Source organism: Pieris napi, chromosome 13 (genome assembly GCF_905475465.1).
Source record: "Pieris napi chromosome 13, ilPieNapi1.2, whole genome shotgun sequence".
NCBI classification, from domain to species: domain Eukaryota; kingdom Metazoa; phylum Arthropoda; class Insecta; order Lepidoptera; family Pieridae; genus Pieris; species Pieris napi.
In genome coordinates, this window is record NC_062246.1 from 4,605,080 (window position 1) to 4,614,516 (window position 9,437).

Here is a 9,437-nt window from a genome sequence, read left to right on the forward strand (position 1 = left end):
TCGATTCGTCGCAGCCGGGGGCGACAAATATCGATGTGATGAGCATTTGGTGCTGTGCTTAGGTCTTGGGTGTTTAAATATGTATTTATATGTCTATCGATCTATAATATGTATGTATATCCGTTGCCTAGTACCCATAACACAAGCTTCACCAGCTTAGCATGGGACTAGATCAATTGGTGTGAATTGTCCAATCAAAAAAAAAATTGTTCTGTTACGAATTGATGGCACTCGCACACTGTGATACACTTTATGTAAAATCACTGAGGTGAGAGAAATGAATTTAGGGAATTAAGTAATTGATCTAGTCTTTATTAGTGTTAAAAAAAATCACCGAATAAACTATATTTGAATAAAATGATACTTTTTTAAAAGAGGTAGGAGTTAAACCGTCTTGTTATTAGAAAATACTCTTGTATTACCATTGGACCTCAAGATGTATCTCTAAACAGTTCCAAACGACGTAAAATACAGGTTATGTTTAAATGAAAGATATTATGTATAAGGTATAAATATGATTTTTATTATCTATGTTTGTTGTAATGTTTTCATTTCGTTTTTGTATAAATTGTATTTCTTTTTTAAGTTTATAAGAAATTTAAATCTTGGTGCAGCCCTTAAGACACCAAGGTTAAACCCTTTAGTGGTTTTGTGGTGTTTTCTGTACCAACAAAGTTTATATATATTATGCAAAAGAAAACAAAATAAAGTAGGTATCTTTGCTTTCCTGCAGATGCAGACGTTACAATCTTCGTGAATTCGAATAACTTTACCAAAACGTTAAAAACTTTCTAATGAGGCTCTATATCAACCTATTATCATCGTGATTTAAGGAGCACACATTGTAAAATATAACGCCATAAACGGCTGATGGAAATATATGACCCAACTTTCATATTTCAAACAGCCTTGTCAGTCTGCCTATAAAGCTGAAAAGGTGGAAAAATCCACGATTTATCTATTCATTCGGTGCATTGGTTGGCGAATTGATATGTACTGTTCCTGAGTCATCAGGGAGCTTTAAATAATAGAGGATTTTATTTTTACATTACTACAATAGAATATATGCGAAATAATTAAATGTTAATTGCTATGAAACAAATGAATGCAATGCAACTGTTGAAGAGAGTGCCTACGTCTGGCTATACTCTCGCCGCACGACGATTTAGGTAATCGCTACGCTTATAAAAATATGAAAGCCTGAGTCAGCAAAATGTACAGTCTTGACGCGTAGGTACTGTGTATTTTTTTACATACTTTATGAGTTAAATTACTCCCAGTTGTTTCCTTACTATAGTTACCATTATATACCAATAATTATATTTAACGGTATATTATGTATTAAGACATCTGGAAAGGGTTGGAGGATGTCTTTATCCAAGGGTCCATATCGACAGACGCCTAAGATATTACTACTAACATTTAGCTATAAGTAAATACTGACAACATTACTAACAACATTTGAAATGGTTAAGTAACTTAAGTTTATGGAAATAAAAATGCTTTATTATTATTAAAGTATTAAGTTAAAACTGTGGCACTACAACCTTTTTTTTAGGTCTGCCTCAGACTTCTGTATCTGTTTCATAATTGTCAATCTAATAGGCCAGTAGTGGATCAGCCTCCTGTGCCTGACATACATTGGGTTTACGGCAAGCCGGTTTCCTCACGATACTTATCTTTACCGTTCGAGAGAATGTTAAATGCGTACATATAAAGTCCGTTAGTGCACAGCCGGGGATCGAACCTACGACCTCAGAGATGAGAGTCGCTCTAAAGTATTAAGTTACCCGAATTAAAATAAAGAAGAGACATGCAAAACAAATTTTACCCTATATTTAAAAGTTAGTAAGCCACCATATAAAAATCAATAAGTAATCTTATAATGCATTATTCTTAGCGAGTAATTTGGAAGTTAAACCCAATCGAGTCGAAGCCGTTGATATCCCTTTAAACCGATATAAAGCCTTTTTTAAGCCGAAAGATTTAAGTTGGCGAAAGTGGGTACCTCTATTAAAACGAAGTCTGAACGGCGCGAATACGTTACGAAATCCTTTTATTTCAATTCTCTTCCTATCGTTTTGCAGTTACGGATAAAGCGTTTGGTCAGTAAACATTGCCAGGTTTTTATAATAATGAAATATCTTTAAATTAGTAATTATAATAAGTTATAAGAAACAAAACACACAAAAAAAAACTAGTGGCTCTACAACCTCTTGGGTCTTGGCCTCAGATTTATGGGTAATAGGCAAGTAAGTCACCGCAGTCTTGTGTGCCTGACACAAGCCGTCAACTTTTTGGGCCTAATAAATAATACATGCCGTTTTCTCCACAAGCAAGTTAAATGTCCACATAGATATAAAATTCATTGATTCACAGCCAGGGCTTGAACCTACGACCTCAGGGATTAGAGTCGCACGCTATTATGCCAATACTGCTCATAAGCAACAAAACACGTTATACAAACACTAAACCCAGTTCGGATAAAATAAAGCTGAAATTAAATTTACTTTACACGAAATTACCACGTTAGATTTAATATTATTTTGCTTACCTAATACAATAAGTAATCATAAAATGTATTAGAAGAAAACAAGAATTGTATTACATCAAGAATACGATAATAATATGGATTTGAAAATCTTATAGAATATTAATGTGTATTTTATTAGTAACACAGTTACTGACCCATATAAAGTTGCTACTACAACAGATTTCATAATTATATAATGACAGGATTTGAGAGAAAAAGTAAGTGATTCTACTATAAATATTGGCAACATTTATTTTCATTTCCATTGATTCAAAAAAAAGAAAGATTCAAAGATAAATTAGACTCCGGTATGTCAAAAATACTTAGAAATGAGTCTCGATTGACAGCCATTTGAATCTAGGACTCGCATTTCCATTTCCTGGGAATAACATGAACGTTTTTCATATGACGCTCAAAATCTTTGCGAAATACGGCACTTTGTAACATGTTGAACCAGAAAAAACAATTGGCGCAACAAGCCTTGGCTTGTCCTGAGTCTGTATCTGTTATGTGATAATCTTAGCTTAATCTGTGAACTTGTTAAATAGGTGATCAGCCTTATGTGGACCACACGATTTTTAAATCTTCCAACCTCAAAGAAGAGAGTCGTAAGCTCTTGGCCGACACTCTAAAGACTTTATTATATTTATGCTCTCAAACATCACACAAGTTATCAGGTGGAATGGTATGAAAATATAGAAAAAGAAACACGTGCGAAAATGTCATGAGAAATCGCAGCACACAGGGGACTTTTTGTATCGAAGAAGTCTAATGTAAATATGTACATAAATAGCACAGGCGCTAATTAAAGATTCAGCTTGGCGCCTGGTAGATAGTTCCGGTGACCCCAGAGCTGGTGCTTTCCTCGCTCAACGAAAAAGTATCGCAACACAGCGAGGAAATGCTGCCAGCGTTAAAGGTACACTGCCACAGAGACCAAACATTTTAAATTTGTTTTAATTTCATTTTAAAAACTATGTAGGTTAGGAAAATTGTAAATATCTATATTTTTGATTGTTATATTTAGGTTTTAATAAAAGATTTCGCAATTAATAGCAATTAACATAACAATGCAAGCCTAGAACAACTCGGCGAAACTCTATGGAGCGGAAAATGTTCACAGTACTGCTGTACGCACTTCAATCATATCTATATTACACGAAATTGAACCAACTATGAATGTAAAACATATGTCGAGATACTTATCGGTAAATATTTGTGTCTATCTGTTCATATCTTGTATTGATAACATGATTTTATGATTTCGATGTTGACACGTAGGTGATAACTTCGTGAGAAGTGGCTTCAACTCAGTGTGAGAATTATATTGTCACTATTAAAGAGCTGAATGGTTTGCGATTAATTTTTGTGAGGACAGCTTTGTTTCAGTAACGTAATTTTCCGTTGGTTATGATGTTTTCAGCGAAACCGGAATTTTTTTAGTTATGCGCAGATATACGTACGAGATGTTTTTTGCTTATTATTTCTTATAATAAACTAGCAGACCGGCCAAGCGTTGCTGTGGCTAAGGTTTTTGTTATATTACTTAGTAGTAAACTATTCAAGGGAAACGGTAGGAGAACACCAGTCATGCTTTTTTGGTGGTAATGCCATTAAATTGTAGCTTATGTGAAACGTTCATACTTTCAACAAAGCGCCATCTGTTAGAGTTGTGACTATCAAATAATTTGCAAGAAAATAATATTGCGGTCATAAATTGAGATGTAAGCTCCTATCTTTTAAGTTAGATCAAACTGCACACGGTGTGCAAATTTGATTGAAATCGGTTCAGTAGTTTAGGAGTCCATAGCGGACAAACAACGTGACACGTAATTTATATATATTAAGATTTAGTATGCATGGTCATGGTTGTTGCCAGGACTAATATTATTCCTTAACCCTTAAATAAAAATAAAAAAAAACATAGAAGGTTAAGACTACCTTTACGGTACGGAGGTTTTTTTTCTTATGCCGTTCGTATGGGATTCATACCATTGTACCTTAACAATTAAACATAGATTTTAGGAGTGTATTGTATTTATTTTCAAAGTTATGTTTATCTCCTGAGCTACGTGAAATAGTATTAAAATAAGGTTTCAAACTCGCTTGCGAAGATTTTTGACATATTATGAAGTATGTAATAGCGTTTTTAGTACGTTTTTTCTCATAAATGCATAAGTAATATACCTAGAGCAAAGCAATAATTGTTTTTGATACATTTTTAATAAAAGAGTTTTTTAAATATACACCGATATGAAAAAAGAAACCAGTGCTGCTACAACCTTTTTAGGTCTGAGCCTCAGATTTCTGTATTTGTCAATCTAATAGACAAGTAGGTGATCAACCTCCGCCGTCGACTTTTTGGGTCTAAAGCGAGCCGCTTTCCTCACCTTTCGAATGAATGTTAAATGCGCCTTTGCACAGCCAGGGAACCTACGACCTCAAGGATAAGAGTAGCACACTGAAGCCACTAGGCCAACACTAGTCCCTGAACGTATCATATCTACGATATGAAGAAAAGCTAATAAATTAAAATTTATCTCCGAAAATGTATTCTTACACACGTAATCATTATTCAAATAGTAAGTACTATACCACACGTGACGAAATAATATATAACGTTATTTAAAAATATGTAAAAAATGCCTTTCCGTGTATGTAATCTATATATTTTTCTTATTTATATGGGGAATTCTGTTACACAAAATATATGTACTAAGTGATATAATTATGCACCGATAGTCTTATTTATCGTGTAATCGTTTTATAATCATTGCATATATTATTTACTTTAAAACACATATAATAATTTCTTTAAATTCACTTTTAATTTAATTATTTTTCGTCTGAATTTCTAACCTAATACTTAATCTCTGCTAGGCAGCATTTTATTTTAGTATTTTATTTTACTAAATTTAAGACTTTTGGCGAATATAAAAAACAAACCAGTGGCACTAGCACCTTTTTAAGTCTGGGCCTCAGATTTCTGTATCTGTTTCATGAACGTTTGTAAATCTAATAGGCAAGTCTTACACACGCTGTCGACTATATGGGGCTAGCCGGTATCCTTAGGATGTTTTCCTTAACCGTTCAAGCGAATGTTAAATGCACCCATAGAAAGAAAGTTCATTGGTGCACAACCCGGTGAAGCCGCGTTTCATTCTAAATCTTGTTTAATATACGCAAATGACCTGCAAATGATTAATTCGCAGTGTAAGTGTGAAGAAAGCTATTGAAATTAACTGTAGTGCGAAATAATTTTCTTTAATGATCACTAACTAAATAGTGTTTTCTTTTTTAAGGCTACTACTACCCCTTTTATTCATAAAAAATTGCACCGTTCTAACTAAACACAGCGTTAATACAATACGACAGAAAGAGACAGAGTGCATGGCATGATTTAGTTTTTATAATCCTGTACTATTTCAAATTAAACTGTGTACCTAGTCAAGAACTAAAGAATAAATTTGCATCTAAGAAAAAAAACTTCTTATAAGTTAATAATAAATTATGGTTTGTCTTGTTGTTTTGTTTGTTTGATGTAGTTTTATTAATTCTAAATACTTTGTAAATAAAGTTTCCGTCGGCGCATAACTTCGACTATGAACCTAAAATTGGTTTTGATTCTAGATAAATTTTATGCATTGAACTAATACTATAAAAAATGCGTTTGTTGCTAAGCAAATATTTGGTTTAAAATAATATATATTTTTACTTTAATTATTGAAGTAACCATACAGTGTAGTGAAGGCAAACTCAAACTCAAAATAATAATTGAAGTGTCATTATATAGAATGCAGAGCAGTGTTGGCCTAGTGGCTTTAGCATGCTACTCTAATCCCTGAGGTCGTAGATTCGATCCCTGGCTGTGCACAAATTGACTTTCTTTCTATGCGCATTTAACATTCGCTCGATCGGTGAAGGAAAACATCGTGAGAAAACCGGCCTGCTGACAGAAAACGTCGACGGCATGTCAGGTACAGAAGGCTGATCACCTTCTTGTCTATTAGATTTACAAATTATCATTAAACAGATACAGAAATCTTTGGCCCAGACCTAAAAAGGTTGTAGCGCTACTGAATTATTTTTGTGTCAGAATGTGTACCGGAACGAAACGCGGTAGTTGAATTGAAAATTTAGTTTTAAAATTATTAAGTACCTACCCATGTTTTCCCTTTCGTCAATAGTTGATACAATCTTGCAAATAAGTCGTAAAAGATTGGTTTTATATTAAGAAACCATCTGTTGCCGTATAGCCAATTCAAATCCATTGACATTTGAAAGATACCGTTGGCTTGGTAACTAAAAATTCAGGCTTCTAATTTTATCCACTACGAAGTTATAGGTCGAAAATGGCCTTTTGCTTGTGACTTGGCGCGCGCACTGCCATTGCTCCCAGATATTCAGCCTGACCTTCTCAAGATTTACTATTCTGTTTCATATTAAATTAAATTCAGTTTTTTTTATTGAATTACTGTTAGATTGCTATATAAATTCAGTATTAAATAATAATTCTTCCAACACCAAATGATATCTATCTATCTAAAATATAATAACGGCATTATATTACTAAGTCATATATTTTTACTTTAATGAATTTAAATTGATACCGTATTGGATTATTCTGTAAGAATAGTGTGTATGTATATTTTTTGATCGTTAATATTAAAGACTGAAAACATTCCGGTTTTATACTCTCTCTTTTTTTTAAGCTGTGCTAAAAAGAGACAGACGGGTACTTAATTTAAGGAGTGGAATCAGTCTCGTTAAAGAAGGAACCATATAAATTATAGTTACACTGTAACATTTTAAACTAAATATGATATTTACGATATATTTAGGTAGGTATAGTAATTAGCCGACGCATACGTCCGTTATCGTTTGATTGTGATAAACATTATTTGAATTATATATTTTTATCGATATTGGAATTAAAGTTTCCTGACTTATATAATTATATAATAATATACGTCTAATAATAAAATATATGATTGGCTTCTAATAGCTATTTATACATTTATAGCATAAGTCAAAAATACAATAACAATTTCTTAATATAAATTATAAAAAAAAATACTCCTATATCTTTGATTTTTTAAGTTAAAAGAGGCTGATTTTATTACTTTAAAAAATGTTGTAAATTTTAAGAGATCATACATCATGTATAACAATTCTTTAACATTATACTTAATTTATTAAAAGTTAATAATTAACGATTAATATTTAAGCATTATATTAGTTTGCATAACTACCATGTTGGTTCTCTTATATTAGAAAGAGATAAATAAACTTTAAAACTACTCCATTTCTATCTCTTTCACTATTAGAATGCTATTTTGAGTATATATATTTCAAAATATTAAAACTGTCAAACCGAACTAACCCGCCATTGTAATAATACAAAATTAATATAGATTAAAGTAATAGATATAACGTTCCTGGTGACATTATCTAGACTCTATGGTTATAATTTATCTATGACAACACTGCACATGTGGCAATTCCAATTGGAGTATTTTGTTTAAATTATACACATTGTTAAACATAACTAACTGTCCACCCATAAGTCTATGATATACAGGCTGGAAACTAGACTACAATTATCAGATCTTCGTTAACATCTAGCCAATTACGTAAAGGATGGATATTTAACTATGAAAATCTTACCAATAGTATAATGTGTTTGTTTACACGTTACAATTCAATAGGTCAACTCCTCAGCCTGTATCACTGAGCACCAAATCTCTTGTTATCCGTCATAATCTGCTAGAAGCCGGTGGATTATGAGCACGCGACAATCCGTCAACCACTAACGTAAACACAAAACCGATAGCTATAAATCAAAGCGCACGAACGAATCAGAAATCCGCTAAATCCTTGCGATCGCGTAAAAAATACTAGTATTAAAAACAGTCTTAAGTGGGCTTACGACGCGCGGTACCGTCCGCACTGACTCTAATCTCGGCCACTTCCCGACGCAATTTGAACCTAACTCCACCACTCTATACATCATCCGCTGGCGACCGCCCACCGCGCCGCCGCGCACTGATACACTTATCCCCCTCACACGCGTACATTTCCCGCATATATCCGTCTCTGTCGCCCTGAAATCTCGTGTAGATTTTTCAGTGCGTACGGGAGCGGGGGACGCAGTCAGCTGGCCGAACTTATGCGGATAAAATCGACTTTTTATCGGTTCATTGTGACGCTTCGTGACGTCACTGTTTACTTCCGTAGACATACATTAGAATTTGACTTCCATTTTCATGTTCATATTGTAAAGTTGAAATGTGTACGATCGAATATTTCAATATGTATTTCCTTATCATTTATCAGTGATATTCAAAGATAAAGTGAACAATAAAGTGCGTAGTTGGAAGAAGCTTGAAAATTAATATTGGTGAGTGCTCCGAACTTCGGGGCTTATTTAAATCGTGCAATATGTTTTCCTTATAGCAAACAAATGATTGCAGTTTAAATCTCGCTCTGCAGCGAGCCGCAATAAATAAGTGGATCGCAACGTAAACAGATCGAGCGCATTAACCGCCTCGCCGTATATAAAGAGAGTATAAATATAAAGTTCCCACTCGCTGCCGCGCAAACTTAGCTAAACAACGCCATAATTGCCTTCATTACTTAAATTACTAAAATTATTTATTCAAAAAGCTGGCAACATTTAGGAGCGGGAGGCACCGCCCACCGCCGTGTTTGCGCCAATGGGGAGGCGCGCGGTGCGAGTGGGATGGGCGACAAATATGGCGGCCGCGTACCAAACATCCTTATGCTACAGCGACGGCTTGACGCTACGACTGTTTACAGTTTTCCACGCTTTTTTCTTAACAAACCAATAGTTTAATTAATAATATCGTCTATTTATAGAATTGTGAAAATGTGATTTGTGTAT

At 33.8% G+C, this 9,437-nt stretch overlaps 1 protein-coding gene across 1 annotated transcript in view; it reads right to left on the minus strand.

Annotated features, from left to right (window-relative positions):
• LOC125055547 (pituitary homeobox homolog Ptx1) overlaps positions 1 to 8,509 on the minus strand; it is a 52,557-nt gene extending 44,048 nt beyond the window's left edge. Inside the window, exon 1 of the mRNA XM_047658010.1 lies at positions 8,201 to 8,509. The gene's annotated coding sequence lies outside the window, so the exon portion shown is untranslated. The remainder of the gene's footprint in view (positions 1 to 8,200) is intronic.
• Positions 8,510 to 9,437: the final 928 nt, after the last annotated feature.